The following is a 22,679-nucleotide window of genomic DNA, read 5'->3' as shown; positions in this document are numbered from 1 at the left end:
ACCTCTAGATCTGTTCCAAGTGTGAAGAAATCTGCTGAAAGGATAGATTTTCCATTGGTGGAAAATGTCTCTCCAATGCAGACAATACTGTTTCTTAACCTGTGGTGTTCAGTTGCAGTACTAATATTGATTTGCCTTCCTATTTGTGTAGGTTTTTTTCAACCACTGCAAGATGATGTTATAATTTATACTGCTGGTTACAGTGTTCATTTGCGATGATAACAATGGTTCCAACTAAAAGCTAATCCAGCATCAATCTATTCCTCAATTAACTTTAGCTCTTATCCTTTCAAATGTCAGTAGGAGGGCAGTTGCTGGAGCCAATCTCAGCCAATCTGGGCAGGAGGCGAGGTACACCAAGGATCAATTACCACTCTTATCATGGGCTAAATTATAGAGATAGTCCAAAATGTGGTTGTCATGTGTCAAAATTCGGACAAGGACCCGTTTGAAAATGAGGTCAGAAAAGAGGAGTAACACACACTGAAGATGCCTTTGGCTTCGTCCTCTGATCAGCTCCCCCTCCTGGCCCTAGGTGGTGATGGGCTCCACTGGTGTCCTCCCCCTTGAAGTCTATGATGAGCTCCTTTATCTTGTCCACATTCAGGAGCAGGTGGTTAGGCTGAGACCACTCCACAATGTCTTTGATCAGTGTCCTGCACTCCAACTCCTTGACATGAGCTTCTCTGAGGATGCTGAGCAGGGATAGATGGAAGCACAGCTCACACTGCCTAGTTTTTGAAAGACAGTAACCACCAACCACATGCATGAGGACAATGAGTGCAGGTTGTATTGATGCAGGGTTCCAGCTAAGCCTTTAGTAATTCAGCACATTAAATTGAGCTACAAAGGGGTCACAGCTATGTTTCGTAAGCTCAGGCTGAGTTCTCTGAAATTGAGATGCAACAGCCAATGTTTCTGCCTGGTTTTGAACGAGGGACCTTTCACGTGTTAGGCAAACGTGATTGTCAGGTTTACGCTACACTGACATGGTTCTTTTCCTGAAGGCAATGAAACACACGACAACTTTGTACCGAGTATATGCTCTGCAAGTGCAAACGCCTCAGTTGCAGACGGAGAGAAGAGACTTTCTTCTCTCCCCCATGCGACTTTCACCCTTCTCCTTCTCTTTTCACTCAGCAGTCCTTTATTTGTATAGTGAGAAACAAACCAGACACAGGATGCAAAGGTCATAAGGTCATGTGGGTTACCTGGAGAAACAGACCTCTTACACAAACATCCTGTCTTCAAATCGGTTCCACAATGGCAACCTTTAAACTTTTGACCTCATGACCCCAACATTTCCCTCCTGTTTGTCATTGTGAAACATACATCAGGCTGACCCAACTTCATAAGATTTTCTGAGCCGCCATCATCCATGACTGACTACAGAGGGAGTGGAGGAAATCACATAGGTCCTAAACTAACAGTGTTAATGCTAGAACAAAAAGGAATAATACATATAGGTAAGTATGTAGCAAGGCTGGGCGAAAAACCTCACCTTATGGCTTGCTACCTAAAACGTTACATAGATAAAAGAAAAACATTCACATCTCTTTTACACTCGGTCCTCTTCCTCCAATAGAATTGTTTATAGGAGAGTATAGGACACAAAGGCTTGAGTGAACATTTTGGTAACCATTGACTGAATACATGGCTGAATACATGTAGTAAATAAGCAAAACAGTATTAAAACAACAATAAAAGGCATTACTAGTTTCATATGAGTATGTAGCATCCAGTTCGGTTTTTTGCTCTGGCCACATGGGCAGCATATCTATACCACATATTAGTCTTAAACGGATGGGGCATTCCGGTCATTTCCTGTATCCAATGCCAGTCTGTGAGGTCAGTGCGTGTCCATCGTTTGGCCCTAGGTTTTCTTGTGCTCCTTCGTAAAATTATTGTTCGCTATAGTCTCTAGATCTGCCACTGTGAGGAAGATTACCAGTATGGTCAGGCAGAGCCATACTGGCAATAGGACACATTCCCACCCTTTAGGGCAGGCAGTGGGTGCCATAGCTGGGAGCGAGGATTAGATGTTTTCTTCAGCGGCCAAGTGTTTTGATACCGGCCGACTTCCACCTCTACTCGACACTCACCAGGTGTCGCAGTACCTTGCAGTGGCTCTGATGAATCCACGTGGGTCTCTCTTGGATCTTTACAGCTGTGGGTGTGGTCAGGATCACGGTATAGGATCCTTCCCACTTAGGTGTAGACCAGGTTTTCCTTTTTATGACCTTTATCAGCACTTGGTCTCCTGGTTTAACCCTCTGCCCCTGTGGAGACAAAAGGTCATCTGGCAGATTATTTGCACTCACAACTTCCTTGGTCTTTAACATTTTACTCATCCACTCTGCAAGAGTAGTTTCTCCTTGAGGTTTTTCACACACATCCTCACAAATGGGAAGTGTAAAAGGTCTCCCATAAAGGATTTCAAACGGGGTCAGGCCTTTGTCTGTTGGCGTGACCCTCATGTACACTTTTACCAGGGGGGAGGCATTCTACCCATGTCCTCCCCGTTTGCTCGATGGATTTTTTATAGTGCCATTAGTTCTTTCAACTAGTCCTGCACTCTGGGGGTGGTATGAGCAATGTTTTTTTAACTCGAACCCCAGGTATTTTGACAATTGTGTAACGACTTAATTCACAAATTGTGGACCATTATCACTGTAAACTCGCTGTGGGATCCCATGATCTGGAATAATGTTTTTACACAGTGCCTTGGCCACTGTTAATGCATCAGCATTTTTACTGGGCACAATTTCAACCCATTTAGAGTATGCATCTATCAGAACAAGGCAGTATTTATATGTCTGACATTGTGACAACTCTATAAAATCCATGTGAATGACTTGGAATGGATAGTCTGGGTTGGGGAATCTCCCTCTCTTTGGTCTGAGATTTCCCTATGGGTTGTGTTTACCGCAAATCAAACAGGATTTACAAAAATGTTTTGAGTAGTTATTAAATCCTGGTGCGTGGAAATACTTTTCCACTGCATGGCAAGGCCCATGTGTCAAAATAGCTGCTGTATGATAAAGACTTCTAGGTAGGCAAAGTTTGTCTTTGATTTTAAAAAGGTCTTGCTCTATTGTGGCTCCTTCTTTGAGCCAGAGTTGTTGTTCAACTGGTGGGGCTCTTTTCTGCATGTCCGAAAGTACTTCATGGTCTATGGGCTGTTTCACGTCTTCTATAATATATAGATTACATTTGCCGAATTGTCCCTGTGCAGCTGCCTTTGCTGTTACATCTGCCTTCTCATTTCCTTTCGATACGGAGTCTGTACCTTGTGTATGTGCAACACATTTACAGATAGCAATCTGCTTTGGTAACATAACAGCTTGCAATAACTCTTTTAGGAGGGAGGCATGTTTAACTGATTGTCTTCCAGCTGTCTTCATTCCTCTGCGAGCCCATTGTGCAGTAAAGAAATGGAGCGTTAAAAAAGCATATTGGCTATCTGTATACACTGTAACACTTTTTCCCTCTGCTAGTCTACATGCTTGAGTTAGAGCAATTATCTCTGCAGCCTGTGCTGAGAAATGTGAGGGGAGCTGACCTGCTGCACAAACGTCCTGTTGTGACACTACAGTGAACCCACACATATTTTCTCCTTTCTCATTTTTAAAGCAGGAGCCATCTACAAACCACACTTCCCCCTCAGCTAAGGCAACATCTTTCAAATCACTACGAGGCTTGCACATCTCTTCAGTGTTTGTAATGCAGCAATGTGGTGTGCCTTCCTCAGCTGTGGGCAGTAGGGTAGATGGATTAACCCTCTGGGGTTGACGCACGCGCCGGCACGTTTTGACGCATCTTTTCTGATAAGGCCGAAACAAACTTAAATTACTCCCGTCAATTCTGATCGTACAGATAAAAGAAGTATATCATTCAAATCTGTAAAGGGTCTAGTTTTAGTGGTATACCATCATAATAACAACAAAACATTGTGCTTTTTTTAAATAAAGAATTATAAAAATAAAGCTCTCGGACTTTTCTGTCTCTGCCATTTCTCTTCACAGACGCGTAAATAAAACAACCAGAATCTCAGCGAATACTTGCCTCATAAAAATAAGAATTATATGGCTAGAAAGCTTGAAATGTTTTCTTTTGAGTGAAACAATTCAAGTCGAAAACAAATCATCACTTTTTATTTAATCCGTATGAACGTAAGGAGAAGGCCGTTTTTTCCTGTCTCACCTCATTACAGGTAATGCGGTCCCGCCTTGTACTCTGTCCACTGTTCACATGTAAATAATCTCAGGTGAACCAGGTAAATATGTGCACGCCCCCAGAAATGACACAAAATATCAAACTTCATCATAGAATTTACTCACTTTTTCGGCGCGTTTGGATGATGGCGCGTTACGCACATGAAGCGGCGCTCCTTACATTCTTCACAGAGACAAATAGTTTAGCTTGTCCTCAGAGTAAGAACACTGATTTTAACTCAAATGAGGATCGTTTGGCTCCTCATTGTGTTGTATTGTACTGCACTAATCCGTCCCATCTACATTGACTGAAAGGCTCATTATGCGCGCCTTTGTCTGGACGTTCAGTGCGTCTTTTGTGTTCTCAGGTAAATCACATGACTATTCATCCTCAGACACACCCTCTTGCATATGGCCTTTCTGGACAAAAAGTGTCTTAGAAAATTTAAATCAGTGTATTGTTTACTGTGAATGTGTGAACAAGATGACATTCACAGCACTCTGAAGTAAACACTTTAGCCTACAACATGCTGGTCTCCAAAGTCTTGTGAACCAATGTGTTTGTGTTTTATGGTCTTATTTCAGTGAGTAAAAAATTGTAGTTTTTCACTAGCCATGCATAAACACTTTTTTCTCAAAAACACAATAATGTATAAACTTGAAGCTCACATATTATTGTAGCCAATTTTGTGCTGATTACAGTGTTATCAGACTTTAGACATTAATATGTTTAAAAAACACTGAAAAAAGCACAAATGTCAGGACATGTCAAAATTTGTCCAGGCCCCAAAACCCCCTCAGACCCCAGAGGGTTAAGTGTAGAACATCTTTTTATGGTCAAATGTGGCTGAGACATTAAAAGAGCCATGACAGACAGATGTCTAGCTGGTGACAAAAATGACATCTTGGTCTCTGTCAGAAGCAAGTCAACTGAGTGTGGGACTAGCAGTGTAAGTGGGTGAAAAAGTACCACTTCTGCTGAGGCCTGTACTGCCATTGCAGCCACACACACAGCTCTGACACAGGCAGGCAGGGCACAAGCCACAGGATCTAACTTCTTAGAGTAATAGGCTACTGGTTTCTGTTTTCCTCCTGACAGCTGAGTCAACACTGAAGTCATAAACTTCCCTTTACAGTCTACTGTCTGGACAAAAAGTTTACTATAATCTGGCAGGCCTAAAACTGGCGTGGTCACTAGTTTTCCTTTTAACTCACTGAAAGCCCTCTCGCCTTCGGGAGTCCACCTTATCTCCTGCTTCATGGCCATTGGAGTCTCATAAATTAAGTCTAACAGGGGTTGTGTCACCTGAGCATAGTTTGGAATCCACTGTCGACAATAGTTACATAGCCCTAAGAATTGCATCATCTGTTGCTTAGTGATAGGTTTACAGGCTTGTTGAACAGCTGCTTTCCTGGATTCAGTCAGGGCTCTGCCTTCTGGTGTTAGTTTATGACCCAGGAATACAACTTCAGAGGCAGCCCATTGTGATTTTTCTGGGGATGCTTTGTTGCCTGTTTTTCCTAAGTGTTTGAACAGTGCTATTGCAGTGTCTTTGTTGTGTTGCTGGGTGTCTGATGCAATTAAGATATCATCAACATAAGTCAAAATTTGGCTGTGTGGAGGCATGTGGAATGTAGATAAGCAATTTTCTAATTCAGAAGCAAATACTGTGGGGCTATCTACATAGCCTTGAGGTAACCTAGTGTATGTAAGCTTCTTTCCCTCAAAGGTGAAACCAAACCATCCCTGTGAGTCTGGATGCACTGGTAAGAAAAGAAAGCATTGCTTAGGTCTACTACTGTAAACCATTTCATCTCATGTCTTAATTGATTCATCAGGGTGTGAGGGTCTGGGACACATGGTGCTCTACTCTCCACTGCCCTATTGACTTCCCTCAAATCCTGGATCATCCTCCAACTATTTCCATCAGCTTTCTTGACTGGAAATATGGGGGTGTTACACTGAGCCTCTGGGGATCTCACCAGGATTCCTGCATCGAGCATCCCTTGCACTATTCAATTCAATTCAATTCAATTCAATTTATTTGTATAGCGCCAAATCACAATACAAATCATCTCAAGGCACTTTACAAAACTAAAACTAAAACTAAAAACCCAACAATTCCCTTATGAGCAAGCACTTGGCGACAGTGGAGAGGAAAAAACTCCCTTTAACGGAAGAAAAAAACCTCCAGCAGAACCGGGCTCAGTTTGGGCGGCCATCTGTCTCGACCGGTTGGGGTGAGTGGATAGAGCAGAGAGAAAAAACAGCAACAATAAACAACAAATAGACACTGTAAGGTGGTGGGGCCAGTAACTGCACATCAGCGATAAACAGCTCCAGGACCAGGGACACCTGCAGAAGGTACAGAGAGAACAGAGGAGAGGGAGAGAGAGCACAAACTAGGGGAGAGAGAGACAAGGTTAGTGACATTCAATGGTGGAATATACATGAGGTGGGAGGAGAGAAGAGAGAGGAGGGGAAGGGAAAGGGGTGGTTAGGGTAGGGGAGCTCAGTGCACCGATGGTCCTCGGACAGTCTAGGCCTATAGCAGCATAACTAAGGGATGGTTCAGGGTTGCCTGAAGCCAGCCCTAACTATATGCTTTGTCAAAAAGGAAGGTTTTAAGTCTAGCCTTAAAAGTACAGAGAGTGTCTGCCTCCTGAACCCAGGCTGGGAGCTGGTTCCACAAGAGAGGAGCTTGATAACTAAAGGCTCTGCCTTCCATTCTGCTTTTGGAAACTCTAGGAACCACAAGTAGACCTGCACACTGAGAGCGAAGTGGTCTATTGGGATAATATGGTACTATGAGGTCTTTAAGATATGAAGGAGCTTGATTATGAAGGGATTTGTATGTGAGAAGAAGGATTTTAAATTCTATTCTATATTTTACAGGGAGCCAGGACTCTGGCTGTGGCATTCTGGATTAACTGGAGGCTTTTTATGGAGATATTGGGACATCCAGATATTAATGAGTTACAGTAATCTAGCCTTGAGGTAACAAATGCGTGGACTAGTTTTTCTGCATCATTTTGAGACAGGATGTTCCTAATTTTGGCAATGTTGCGCAGGTGAAAGAATGCGGTTCTAGAGATTTGTTTCATGTGTGAGTTAAAGGACATGTCCTGGTCAAAAATAACTCCAAGGTTTTTTACAGTAGTGTTGGAGGCCAGGGTTATGCCATCTAGAGTAGCTATAATTTTAGAAAAGTTATTTCTGAGATTTTTTGGCCCATATACAATGACTTCTGTTTTCTCTGAGTTTAAAAGTAAAAGGTTACTGGTCACCCAGGCCTTCATGTCAGTTAGACAGGCTTGAAGTCTGGTTAACTGGTTTGTGTTAACAGGTTTAATAGATAGATACAACTGAGTGTCATCTGCATAGCTATGGTAATTAATAGCGTGCTTTCTAATGACGTAGCCTAAAGGAAGCATGTACAGGGTGAACAGAATCGGTCCTAGCACAGAGCCTTGTGGAACTCCATAACTAACTTTTGTTCATGTGGAAGGTTCATCATGGACATGAACAAACTGGAATCTGTCTGATAAATAGGATTGGAACTATTGTAACGCTGTTCCTCTGATACCAGTCCCATGCTCCAGTCTCTGCAATAAGATGTTGTGGTCAATGGTGTCGAATGCAGCACTAAGGTCTAGGAGGACAAGTATAGAAACAAGTCTATTATCTGAGGCTAAGACAAGATCATTGGTAACTTTTAACAGTGCTGTTTCTGTACTATGGTGTGCTCTAAATCCTGATTGAAAATCTTCAAATAGTTCATTCCTGTGTAAGTGGTCTGATAGCTGCTTGGCGACAGCGTTTTCAAGAATTTTAGAAATAAATGGCAGGTTGGATATTGGTCTATAATTAGAAAAGACTCCTGGATCAAGACTAGGCTTTTTGAGTAAAGGTTTGATTACTGCAGTCTTAAAAGGCCTGTGGTACGTAGCCTCATTTATTGCAGGTATAGGAAGGATCTGATGAATTTTATCTCTAATAGTTGTGATTTTATTTGTAAAGAAATTCAGAAATTCATTACTGCTGAGAGCTAAGGGAACACTCGGCATAGATGTAAATAAAGATGGAATCATTTTCTTAAATTTATCAACAGCGTTGTCGGATAAACATTTGCTGTAGTGGAATTTTCTTCCAAACGCTGCATGATCCATCATTTAAAATTCAAAAGTTATTAAAGAATGATCTGACAAAACAGGATTTTGGGGAAAAACTATTAGATGTTCAACTTCGATGCCATAGGTCAGAACAAGATCAAGGGTGTGATTGAAACAGTGGGTGGGTTTTATTAACATTTTGAATGAAACCAATTGAATCTAATATAGAATTAAATCCAATGCTGAGGCTGTTATTTTCAACATCTACATGAATGTTAAAATCTCCCACTATAATGACTTTATCTGAACTAAGCACTAAATCAGACAGGAAGTCTGGAAATTCAGTTAAAAACTCTGAGTAAGGAACAGGTGGATGGTACACAATGACAATTAGAACTGGTTTTTGTGTTTTCCAGTTTGTATGCGAGAGACTAAGAGTGAGGCTCTCAAATGAGTTATAATTGTTCTGAGAATTAAAGTTTAATAATAAGTTTGAGTGGAAGATTGCAGCTACTCCTCCACTTCGACCTGTACTTCGAGGAACATGATCATTTTTATGACTGAGGGGGGTTGATTCATTCAGATTGACATATTCATCCTGCTGTAACCAGGTTTCAGTAAAATAAAGTAGGTCAATTTGGTGATCAGTTATCAAATCATTTACTAACAAAGATTTAAATGAAAGCGACTTGAGATTTAATAATCCACATTTGACAGTTCTGTTTTTCTATTCAATAAGAGGAGTGGTCTTAATTTTTATTAAGTTTTTATGAATAAGTCCTCTTCTGTTAACTTTTGATTTATTTGATTTAATGATGTTCGAGGGGCCGACACAGTCTCTATGTGGTTTGAGGGGGGCGGCGGCTCTAAGGAAACTGCAGAGAGGCGTTTTAGACTGAGTCTCTGCGTCCCGGTCCCCACTCTGGATTGTCAGGCTTTAGGTTAGCTATTAAACTCGGCCAAATTTCTAGAGATGAGAGCCGCACCACTCAAACACTAAATATTAACAAGACCTGTGTGAGATTTCAGGTGTCAGTTGAGGTGTGGGTTCAAATCCCACCACTGCCATTATGCTGTCCTAGTTCTTCCAGCATTAGTGTGTGCTTTAAGACAATGACGCCAACTTGAATTCAGCAGAAACATGTTTGAAGCTCCAAAGCATAAAATCCAAACAGCAATCTTAACATGCTGGACCATTCGGTTGCTGTGTCCATCTTCTGCTACTGCTGGAAAGTGTAAGATATTTTCTCAGTACAGCTGCATTATTCTGTATGATGGGCTTCATGTACAACAAATTTCCAAATGTAATTATTCTCCCTTTGGCTGTTTTTTGTTTCCTTTTGTTTATCCATTATAGTTTGGTTTGGATAGGTCTGTTTTGTTTTATTAGTTTCATTTCTTTAAGGCTCAACCAGTCGTCCTCTACTCTCACACTATTTTCCCTTTGTCATATTGTCCCTTGTTTCAACACTGAAAATAAAAACACTTTATGCCATTAAATCTCCTTTTTTAGTTGTTCCTACATCTTGTTCAGTCATTCCCGGTGCCTGTGTCAGACTGATCTGTATGTAGGTTTTTCTGAATGTAACAGTTTGTATATAGAAATATAAACCTAATTTTATATGAAAGACAGCAGGCCCCTATGTTACTGCTATGTTGATACTTGTTGGTCTAACGGTGTTTCTTGCTTAGGGTGCAAGAGGTTCTGGGGTGATAAGCTACCTTGGAGTTACAGTTAAGTCTCTGTGCCCATCTGTTCTTTGGACCTGGAGACATAACTGTACCATTAATAAACAAGTGGACTTGTTCCTCCATCATCAAGCTTTCAGACCATGATCAGCTACCGTCATCTTTTTCAAAGAAAAAACTGTTCTCCTTATCTCCAATCCATGATAAGTTTTCCACTCACTTCAAACTTTGTTTCTGCTGCAGATTATAAGACAGGTACTTTAAGCAACGGAGCCACAGCAACCCAGGAAAAGACCTTCTTTCCTCACATTAAAAGTCCAAAACATGTTCTATTGGTACTGCCTGAGGTTAAAAAAGTCACTTTTACACAGAAAATGAAGCAAATGTCAGAAATCAGGGATTGAGCTACTTCCATCTTCTTTGCAGCAGTAGAAGTAAATGGAGCCTTGAATATGGATGCAAACAATTCCTACAGGTGTCCCAACTTTTGGTGAGTACTTCCAACAAACTGTGTGTGGCAGTGTTTTACATGTGACATATTAGGCCAAGGAATAACAAATTCACTTGTTGTACTTTGACACTATTTAAACTCTGGTACAAACAGTGAATTCAGTTTAGCTATAACATGTTTAGACAGGAGCAGGAATGAACGGATTTCATTATTAGCATTTTAGCTTCCTGTGCTTTGAGCGAACCAGTCTAAAAACAGGTCTGATTTGTAACTGAGCTGAAAAAGAGATAAAATGGAAATATTGATTTTTTAAACGACAAATCAAATTGTCTTCTATCAGTAAATTTTCAGTCTATCAGTAAATTTTCAGTCTATCAGTAAATTTTCAGTTTATTTTCAGAATCACATTAATCAAACAAAATACAATATAATCATGAAACTTTATTGATCATTATATTTATATTATTAAATACATATTATTAGATTTTTGTGGTACAATTTGACGACTGCACATGTTTACTTGTAATAAAGTATTATTTACAGTCTTATGTTTTATATCTTATATATATTCTTTTTGTTAAGTAGCTTGCCAAACACTCAAGTCCCATATGGTCTAGCGGTTAGGATTCTTGGTTTTCACCCAAGTGGCCCGGGTTCAACTCCCGGTATGGGAACTTGTGTTTAATAAGCTTGTATATGCCCAGTTATAGAGCAGTGTCTCCAGTTGCAGCAATGACCCCTTCATGCCAGACTCCAGCACATAACACATTCTGCTATTAGACAAAGCTCAGTGTCTCCACCCTTTCAGAAAAAGTCCTCTGAGAGGGCATGTGTTAAGATTTGTCTTAAATCTGATTGGTTCACAACATTCCCTGACACTTAAAAATCTCCATTCACATTTGGACATTGTAAACACCAAATAACTACAAAGCAACTGACTTTCATATCAACTTGAACTTTGCTTTTTAGTGATAAGTTCATAGTGTAACATGCTGAACTTAAATGGTGAACCTGGTAAATAATATTCCTGTGAGATAGGATAATGAAGCTTAGTGAAATGATAAATTAATCTTTCCAAAATAAACATTTCCATTTTTGCCTGCAGATTTAACTAGGAAAGCAGTTGCCCTGTATGGTCGACCTTTTTGCAATTGGTCCATTGGATTTAGGGTAGTCTACCAAGACCTTTAGTCTCACGCAGCATTGGTGGTTCAATGGAAGAATTCTTATGGCAGCACTTATGTCTTCCAGCTTTCAAGGCTGCAGGGGCGAAACGTATCAACCTCTACATTACAAGAATGCAGCTGTATGGTCTCAAGAAATCTCTCTGGTCTCCTTTCTAGAATGGCGCCTGTTAGGTGGCAGCCTGTTACAGCAGGAAAGACATATGGAGATTATGGAAACTGCATCAGAAAATATACGTTTCTGTGGCATCTATACAAGAGAGCAACTGTTAGCTCTCAAGGAAAAAGTCTGCTTCTTGGTATAAAACCTGAAATCCCCCAAGACCTGAGGAGGCGCAGGAGGGGCTGTAGAGCAGGAGTGAAGCATCGAGAAAAACGTAGGAGATTTAAACCATTTCTCCCAAAAATTATTATGGGGAATGTGAGGTCACTCTGCAACAAAGTGGATGAACTAACTGCTTAGCTGACCCTGAGAATAAAATTCACATGCTCTACTGACTGAGCTAGTGAAGCTGAAGTGCTATGTACTGCAAACAATGTCATGACTTAACCCTGTCATCCAGGCTTCCAAATAATTTTGTATTTTACAAAACAGCATAACAAGCCCCACCCACTACATCTCAGGGTTGCAACTGTGGTACTGTGCATCTGTGTTGAACTGGTTAAGTATGATATGCTCCTTATCCTGCTTTCCTTGAAGCTAAACCAGTATATCTGCATTGATATTGAAACTGTGAAATGAGTATTTGATGTTTACTTTGTGCTGCTACTTACTTTAAGGTGTTTGGGGGACTGTCTCTGTAGATTTAACTGTGGTGTCACCGTCAGGCTGTTTATTCTTGCGTTGGGTCACAGCTAACATTGGTAAGCTCAGGCTGAGTTTTCTTCAACAGTCAATAAACAACCTCTTTTTCTACCTGGTTCCAAACCAGGGTCTTTTCACTTATCAGGCAAACACGAGGACCACTACAGTACAGAAACTGACACAGCCTTTGGAAGCAGAACATGGTGCTGTAAAATACAGAATTGTACAATAAGGCCATACGGCACTTATTTGGAGAAGCTAAATTCAAATGATCCAAATGTGTGTCATCCTTAGGAAATCATAAAGGAGATCTGAGAGATCTGGAGATCCCACATGGCAGGCGTGAACTCTTCCATTGAACCACCAATGCATCTGTTTCTCCTGGAAGCTGATGTCTTCACATCATGACGCCTGATCTGGCCATGAGACGTCAACATGCTCACTGTGCGCTGGGCACTTACCACTACCAGCTACTGAGAGGGGCTGCCACAAACACACCCAAATGAAAGTAATTAAAGTGGAATCATATACAATATTATTACAATATTAATATACAGTATATTCTTGTTACATTGAGTCAGATGTGACCCATCCATCTTCTACAGCCACTGATTCCCTAACCAGGGTCACAGGGATCTGCTGGAGCCTATTCCAGCTCTTTTTCAGGGGGAAGGCAGGGGTACACCCTGGACAAGTCACCAGTCCATCACAAGGCCACATAGAGACACACAAAGACAAATAACCTCACTCCTACAGGCAATTTAGATTAACCAATCAACCTAACATACATGTTTATTGGACTGTGGGAGGAAACCAGAGTACCCGGAGTAAACCCACCCAACCACATGGCAAGACAGGGAGCTTCCATGGGAATGCTCACCATTTCTTGGCACAGTCCATCGTGTATTACTAACTTAACTGTGTAAAGATAAGTCATCTTAAAAGGGGACACATTATTTTGATTTGCTGTTCAACTATATTACAGACTGAGAAATGTCCGATGCTGCTGAGGGGACAGATACCTCTGTCTGTCTCTGTGGAGCAAAGTAGCCACTCTGTCCAGTTTCTGATGACAGCATGTATCAGTTACAGGGTCCTATGGTGTAATGGTTAGCACTCTAGAGTCTGAATCCAGTCATCTGAGTTCAAATCTCAGTGGGACCTCTTTAAGAAAAGCAGCAATAATAAATAAAACATTACTTTTCTGAAACATGAGATATCAGTCAATGAGTAGTGAATAAAGGAAGTTCAGCTGCACATTCAATATATTTCAGCTCCACTGTTACATAGAAAACAGTTCTAGCTCCCAAAGAACAGAGTCTCTGAATATAGTCAGACTAATTCATAAAGATAAATCTGACCTTAATGTTGTCAGAACAGTCCTGTTGTTGGTGTGTCAAGAAGTCTAATATGATCTGTGTTGCAGAAAACTGAAAAAAGATCACTCCACACAGATAGCCATTGATCTACAGTCAAATGCTCTACCACTGAGCTATACCCCAGAACTACAAGGTACATACTAACATCCTTTACTCTTCTACTGTCTCTCCACAGGAGTGTGTTCTTTCACCATATTTGTTCTGTATATGAAAGAGTATCAAGCTACTAACGGACTACAAACAGCGCTATAAGCATGTTTAGGTTCTTATTTTACTATTTACGTCAGAAATTGTAGCATATTTTCTTACTATATATTATGTGAAAACCAGTATGCAAGGCAAGTACTATGTCCCAATTAATAGTATGCAAAAAATAAAAAAGTAACAGGATGACTTACTACTTCTACTAATTCTAAAGTGTGCATACGATGGACACTCTGCTTTCCCATGATGCCATAAGGAGAGGAGTTGTCATATTTGAAAATGGCAGAAAGCCCCGATGGGAAAAAACATTGTTCATTGTGTTTATATTGCACTTGTTTGACAAATTCTATGTTAATGACTTTCTTATTAAAAGTTTAAACAATGTAAATCAATGAGATGATTTCGTGAATCGGCTGTAAAAAGATGTTTAATCATTATTATTACTGAGCAAATTAAGCTAACATCAATGTTATACATCAGCTTAACAGTGCTTTTTTTAAGGTGCAAGTTACATGCTTACACTTTCACAGAAACAGAAGTAGGAACTTTCACTACCCACCGGTACTAGAACTTCGTAAACTATAAAAAGAAAGAACTTCCTAAATAAAGTAAGTTGACTCCATGAGGATAATCAGAACCTGACACAAAAAGTTCAGTCAATGCTCATTCACAGCTGCAGGATGAATAACATTCAGCTACACTGAGTATGTTTACATGGACAGCAGTAATCTGACTATTGACCTTATTCTGAATAAGACAATATTCTGATTAAAGTGTTTACATGAGTTGATTTTAGAATATTCCTTTCATGTTCCCATTACACGTTATAGGGCATAGACAAATTATCTATCCATACACATCTGTCAGCCTACATCATGCTGTCTGACTTTCTTCCTTCCATAATTACATGTTGGCATTGGCTATCATCATACAGTTCATTATGATTCCGTTCAGAGTCGTTCTAATGGAATTTGATGACTCTGAATGGAATAAAAATTTTAGCATGAGTGTAGGTATCCTGTCGCATTTTCCCAATTTTGTATAACATTTCTTTTTATGCTGATTTCATCTGCACACTGAGCCCACACCTCAAGAGGAGACTGCAACCTGAATGCAGTGTCCTAGACTGCTCTAACATCCTGACAGTTACTGCACCCTGAACGTGGGAATTTTGAATCGATATAACAGTTGGCTATTTAGAAAAAGCTGGGTTTGTTCTGCAGTGTAGTCGTCATTACATTTGCCTCACCTATGAAAGGTCCCTGGTTAGAAACCAGTACATATATGGCTCTTTTGGTCACTGTTGCATCTCAGGCCAAGAAAACTCAACCTGAGCTGTGACCCAAACTCTTTGTAGCTCCATTTGATGTGTTGAATTACTGAAGACATCGCTGGAATGCTGAATAAATACTGGGGTGATGGAGAGTTGAAATAAAGACAGATCTCTTACAATGATTCCAGGACTGTCTCTGTGAAGCAAGTGATTAGAGACTTTGTTTACTACTTGAAACAATGGTGGTTTGAGCTCCACCAAAGCTGTCACACTTTGTCATGGCAGCATGTTTATCTATTCAGTTAGATTCAAAGCTTTACAGAAGAGGATTATGGGCACTATATTTTGTTCTGAGGAAAAAGTCCCAATTCTGAGAAGAAAGTCAGATATGGGAAAAAAAACTTCAGGTTGGAAGATGGAATTCTGAGAAGCAAACATAATAAAATCATGCAATAATATTAGAAAAACATATTTAAAATGTAACATTTCTAACAAATGTCAACACAATATGCAAACATTCAATAACAAACTGATTCATCATCTGAACTTATATGCACTGATATGTATTGTACATTGTTTAGACAGTCAGTGGGAAATCAAAAGGAGAAAAGTGAAGTGCTTTGACACAATAACTATGTCCTGGGTGGGTTCTTGGGCACATCTCAACCTCATGAAGGTCAGCTGGAAGTTATTCTGGGAATTCTGCACAGATCATGTATTTCAAACATCTGTTTCAATGTGACAAGGTGACAGTGGTTAAGGTGATGGACTGCTCATCTATTGTGCTTTGCACGTGTGGGTTCAAATCCCATCCTTGTCGTGTGAACTGGTGTTTGGTGTTCAAAGATTAAAAATGTGACATTAGACGAAGGCTTGAGTGTAACATTTGCTTCAGTTTGGAGTTATAGCATGTATTGCATTTGTGTAGTAAAGAAGAAGAACCACCGACCTCTGAATTATGCAACAAAACAGAAACAAAGATATGTTTCTCTTTACCTTAACATGAAGCAAAGCTCAAACTAGTTCTCTGTACAACACTGAACCACAACCTAGACTCAGTTACTATGGAAACACCATCTGAAGGTGTAACTGACATCAACAGAAGACAATACACTGACTTTATGTGGTCAGTCCAATTTTGAACAGATACAGACATTAATGCTAATGATGATTCCTAAAGGAGACCTCGTTGTTGACAGGATTCGAACCTGCGCGGGGAGACCCCAATGGATTTCGAGTCCATCGCTTTAACCTCTCAGCCACAACAACTTACAGTCAAGGTTAATTTGTTATATTTAAAACAGAAAAATGTGTAAGTATTTGTTTTATTTTGAAAAGAAACATTTCTCTGCACATAAATGTAGGTTAAAGTGTGTTACTAGGTGTGGAAACTGTGCCGCAATAATAGGAAGATATAGTCATTTGTCTATTTAGTACTGAGGAAGAACTAAAGACAAGAACCTAAATTCTGAATTAACATCAAACATCATGGCTGAACTAGCTACAAAATGCCCACACTAACTTCTATGGACAACAAAAAGAAATAAAAGCTGGTAATAAACCGAATATGAATAAATAACTGCTTCAAATGTGTTTCTACATTGTTGCAGAGCTGCATGTATTTCTTTCTGTATTTGTGTTTATTAATGGGACAGGAAGTCCTAAACTCAATCTAAAGATTCTTTGTTTATTCTTTGTATAGAATAGAAGAAGAGTTAGTCTGTCTGGGGCCAGTCATGTATAGTTGAAATTCAGTGACAGCCAATGAAATTTTACACTGCTCTTGAAGCACAGAAGTGCTTAATTCGTAATTCATCTAGTTCTCTGACCAGTTCTCCCTCTGTTTCCCCCTATGTAAATAGCATGTATCTACCATGTAAATAGTTGAATAAATCTTAAAAAGGCATCTGTGACTGGCATCATCTATGTTATTTCACACAGTAAATACGTCACTGAATCGGGGAACTCTCACTCCAGCTGTAGACTGATATCCTGTAGTTAATTGACTGGTTGATCTGCCATCAAAGGATCTGGTGCTCCAAAATTATGAAGATGATTTATGATATTCATAATTCATAAACCAGACATAATAAACACATTCATGGTCAACACATATATATTTAATTTCACTACATTGTAGAGTGCTTTTCTACACTCACGTCCACTCAAAGCACTTTTACACTTTGCCCGTTCGCCCAACTGCTCACACACCAATGGAACTGCCACCAGGGGAAACATGGGTTGCATTTTCTCGCCCAAAGACACTAAAATATGTGGACTAGTGAAGCCAGGGATTGAATCACCAACACTGGTTCATAATTGACCTGCTCTACCTCCTAAACCACAGCCTCTATTTCATAGCAACAGAGAAGCAAAGACAAAAGCCAGTCTCAGACCTATCTCCCACAGTTTCCACCCAGAATTAAGAGGCCCTTGACTATCAAAATGCTGGACATTTTCAAGGGTTTCGGTCCTGTGGACATGTTCTATTTACAGCAGTGTAATGTCTTGGTGGGTCCTTATGCTTTCTGATATAGACTTCAACCACAGTGGTCAGTTTCAACATTTCTTCTTGGTGTGAATGTGCTGTTGGGCTGTTAGAGCCCTTGAACTAACTTTCCACACTGGTCACACCAGAACGGCTTCTGTCCAGAGTGAATATGCTGATGTGTTTTCAGGTGGCCTAACTGTGAGAAGGCTTTTCCACACTGGTCACAGCTGTACATTTTCTTTGCAGTGTGAACATGCTGATTAATCCCTAAACTCTGCAATGTTGTGAAGGTCTTGGTGACTCCCTTTCTTCTTTTCTATTTATAAAAAAGAAGAAGAAAAAAGCAAAATGGAGAGAAGATATAAAATAACATGATAGAACAATCTAAAACCATAAATGACATTTACATTTCTATGAAACATGAACATCATTGGAGTTCTATTTTATTCCAAAGTTGTAACATTGTGTTGTCTCATCCACATATTTTGTCATTTTTAAAACTATTTTTCTTAAAATGTATGCTGCCTCACCTTAATAGATTTTCTTAGTATTAACACTACTTTTAACTTTTTATCATTTCATTTGTAAACAGAGGACAGAACTCTCTGAAGTGCAGCACCATATTTAAAGCACTAGCTTAGTTTTGAAATTACTGAATTTCTCTTAAGCCTAAATACATTTTTCTCTTACACAAATTTGGTTTTCAGCCACCAAACTGTCTGGGAAGGATTATTTTTAAGTTAGACCAAGTTTTACGACTCAGTGCCGCACAGACCCTGGTCTGTCAACCACCACAAGATCGAAACAATTGACCAACATAAGAGTGTGTACACCAGCTTCGTGACAAAGACACTCTGAGCCTGCAGGTTAGAGAAGTCTTGGAACTACGACTGATTCCACTCTGAGGACCAAATGGCCTCTGAAGCAGACTTTCTTGCCCTGGTTGCATACTAACCTCAGCAAGCTCCAGGTGATGGCTTGAAAGTACTCTGTGGTGAACAGCTGATGTCTCAAACTGCAAAAACAGAGATATTTTCTCAAGTCTTCCATCAAACTATAGAACTTAGTACCAAACTCTAACATGATGTAACAAACTTCAAACATTGTTACTGACAAGTTCAGTCCATAAATTCCATGAAGCTGTTCCATTGTTCATCATGTATCATTTTAATCAGTGTTCTTTCCCATGTCCTCTCTTCCTGTGTACCCATGGAAATAAATGGAAATACAGAGTAGCATAAGTAGCATATCAGAGTATCAACACTCATCCTTAGTAAAGTGGCTGGGTAATGGCTCAGACCTACTTCTAAGCTGTTTTATTCAGGAATGTGTGGAAAACACACACCTGGAAACACATAAACATAAAGACTGGATTTTAGAGGCTTCCAGACTTGAACTAAAATTAGAAAGAACAGATGACACTCGGACCATTGACTCTGGCCTCTTTTTGAAGCCTTTTCTATCGATTAAATCCTGAACACTGACCTGTTGATCGCTCGGAACAGAGGACTGGACCTCCTTGTTCCTGTTGACAGAGTCGATTTTCCTTCCTTCCTGTTTCTTTGTTGTCCTGATTTTTTTTCTTTTTTTTCTTTTTCTTCTTCTTCTTCTTCTTCTTGTCCTGCTGTAGGACATGCTACAGACGTGCATGCTCCTAATGATCTGTACACCACTGGTAACTTCTACAGACTCCTATGATAATAGCAGCAAGTTCAGGTAAGTCCTTAGTCTACTTAGACTTCCATTTTAAAGATCACCGTGTGAATTTCCCTGTGGTCAGTACACCACACTTTCGATGCTATAACATCCTAATAAGAAGCAAACACATTGACGCTGATATGAGTTGAACACACAACCTTCTGATCTGGAGTCAGAAACAAATTAAACAAAACAAATTAATTTAAATTAAAATAAAGCTTTATTTCTATCGTTCACCCTGGGATGGGCTCCACAGGTGTCCTCTTCCTGAAGTCTATGATAAGCTCTTTTGTCTTGTCTATGTACAGTAGCAGGGGGTTAGGCTGAGACCACTACACAAAGTCTCTGATCAGTGTCCTACACTCCAACACCTTTCAGCGCCACTGACATGATCTTCTCTGAGGAGGCTGAGCAAGGATCATATCTTCTTGGATCTTAGACTGCTCTAACATCCTGGCAGTTACTTCACCCTTAACGTGTGAATTTTAAATTGACATAACACTTGGCTATTGAGAAAAAGCTGAGTTTGTTCAGGATGTCTGAAGCCAGCAACTGGAACTATTTCTGTAAACATGTTTTGCAGTATTTCCTTCTTGCAGTGTTATGTCAGTGCATGGAAACAGAAAAATAAGCATTATACTGTTTATCATTTGTTAACATTGAGGCACTGCTGGATTTGAACCCAGAAACTCCTGTTTACTAGACAGGTGCTTTAACCAACTAAACCAAAAAAAAAAAACAGCTGTTGGAAAAGGTTAAAATATATGTCCATTATTCTACATTGTCTGAGTTTTTATACAGGCACAGGAACATGTAAGAACTAAGTTTAGCTCTTGAGCCTAGAAAGTTTAGAAGGACTGTCTCTGTTTCCTTCCTGTCTCCTCTCTCCATTCTCCTGTTTCATAAAGGATTCATGTTTGTCAGCTCCTGTTCAGTGAACTAAATTCTCCAGTGAATGTATGTCTCTAAAAATTTGTTCCAAAATAAAAAAGCTATGAAATGATGTAGTGTCAGTGCCATTGATTCAGTCACAATGAACACCATCATGGACTATTCTAAGACAAATCTGCAGCTGTAGGGTTGCAGAGTGACAAAGTACAACAACACACTCACCTCTGGAAATCTGCTCCATCTCTCTGGCATTGACTGGAGATACTTCACAGGTGTGACGGCAGATGAATGTCCTTCTGTTCTGTGAGAGAACTTACCTATTAAATAGGCTGCATTGCTTATGTTAGTTAGTCCACTTTAAGGTGCTGATTTTAACACATTACCAGTTACAGATCAAATATAAAACTTTTCCTTCTCAACCTGTGTTGTGAGCTCATCTCTCTTTTGCTGCCCAGTCTGAGCATTTCAAATATTGATTATTACAAACTGAGAAGAAAATAACACATCTACCCTTTTTCTGCAGAAATTTAATCCATGAGAGTGTGATGATTGTAATGTATACAGAGTATAATGCATACAGTACAGCAATATGTGTGATGACAGTTTCAACTTCTCTATGTCCACTGGTAGGAGGCTTTTGACCACTACTCCTCAGCATACCCTGAATTTGTGGAGGCAGTCTGGCTCCACTGCACGTCTGAGGAGGCATGGGCAAAGTCCCTCCAGTCTGGTCAGGACCTTAATCCAGCACCTTGGACCACTCAGCCACACTACCAGACAAGTGAATATTAACCCCTGCTGAGCTCATGGTTTTATCAACAGTTTATCTATAAAACTTTAAGTAGCAATAATGAAACCTGTCTTTAAACACAACGCATGTAATGAGCCGACACAGGGAAAAATGACTGAAGGAATTTCACTGAATCCAACATGTGGACAATGGGTGTTACTGAACATGTCTCATCAGCAGCAAAGGGGAAGATAAAATTGGAAAATTGTGGCAGGTGGCAACAACAGCAGGGCTTCTATTTGTCAAAATCTCTGGGTTAATGATCCAGAGAGTCTGGGGAGTCTACCCTAAATCCAGTGGACTTGAAAAAAGGAAGATCACACTGTGCAGCTCATCCTCTGGCTACATTTTTCACCTATTTTAACTGAATCAGGTGTGTTCAGCCAATCAGGAAGGGAAGGGGGCTGGGGACCACTGGTGTAGTGCACCACCTGGTCTCGTTGGTGTTGGGGTATTAAGTCTGTGCTTTCTCTCCATTCAGCCAGCATCACATCCATTCACTCTGTTTCTCATAGAGCCTCATTGAAGAATTGGCCATTTGCTCTCTGCTCTGCTCCACTGATAGACACAGTATAAACCAATGCTCCGGGGTTGTAGTGAGTGCCTGGAGGTCCTGTAGCTCCAGCAGTGACAGGTCTAGGAGAATTTCAATGTCAGTTTAGAGATATTTAAGAAGAAAGCCAGAACCCCTAGCAAAAAAAGAGAAATTTGAAAGAGAATTTTGAGAAAATTCTAAATTAGACTATTAAAAAACAGATTAGTTTGAAAAACCCAGACGGTCAGGAGAAGTCCAAACTAGCTCAGTGTGATAGGAAAAAGAGCACAGTTCCAGGTCTTTCTGAGTCCACAGAACACATGTAGACAGTCTGGGCAAAATGTAGACTGAATTATGGATCTGTGTGGGTAGTGTTTTGGGGAATTAGCTCAAGTGGTCGAGTGTTTGCTTAAACATATAAGAGATAGTGGGATCGATGCCCACATTCTCCACAAGTCTTTAAAGCCCAATCTTAAGACTTCTGTATTATCAGATATCTTGTTTCATATTTGTACAACATGTATGAACTCAGTCCAGACAAAGACAGCAGAATGTGTTATAGACAGAGTGAGTGTGAACTGCCAAAGTGCTGTCATCCTTTCACTCCTGCTTTCCTGACTGACATGTTTTCCATAAGCAGAAGTACAGGAGCCAAGGAGCAGAACAGATGAGGTGGATGGAAAATACCTCAGAAGAGTAGTAAAAACTTTGGACACAGTGATGGTGGTGTAGTGGTGAGCATAGCTGCCTTCCACACAGGGGCCAGTTGTATATAGGAGTCATAGCCAATGAAACTGCAGCATTGTTGATGCTGTCCAAGGTGCTCAGTTGGTAGAGTGGAGGACTGTAGGTTGAAGTGACAGTTATCCTGCAGTTAAGAAAAGAGCTTTGGTATCAAATGTGTAGTTAAGTGTCAGTTTATGCATCTGTGGAAAAGTTCAACACCAAACCACTGTGTGCTT

At 40.1% G+C, this 22,679-nt stretch overlaps 2 non-coding genes across 2 annotated transcripts; one reads left to right on the top strand and one right to left on the bottom strand.

Moving 5' to 3' along the window:
- Positions 1 to 11,069: 11,069 nt before the first annotated feature.
- On the top strand, positions 11,070 to 11,141 carry trnae-uuc (transfer RNA glutamic acid (anticodon UUC)). Its single transcript has one exon. It is a non-coding gene; the product is annotated as a tRNA-Glu (tRNA).
- A 5,358-nt stretch (positions 11,142 to 16,499) lies between these two features.
- On the bottom strand, positions 16,500 to 16,581 carry trnas-cga (transfer RNA serine (anticodon CGA)). Its single transcript has one exon. It is a non-coding gene; the product is annotated as a tRNA-Ser (tRNA).
- Positions 16,582 to 22,679: the final 6,098 nt, after the last annotated feature.

The sequence above is a fragment of the Mastacembelus armatus genome, unplaced genomic scaffold (assembly GCF_900324485.2).
Source record: "Mastacembelus armatus unplaced genomic scaffold, fMasArm1.2, whole genome shotgun sequence".
NCBI classification, from domain to species: domain Eukaryota; kingdom Metazoa; phylum Chordata; class Actinopteri; order Synbranchiformes; family Mastacembelidae; genus Mastacembelus; species Mastacembelus armatus.
Note: the sequence above shows the minus strand (reverse complement) of the source record. Positions and strands in the feature narration are given on the sequence as shown.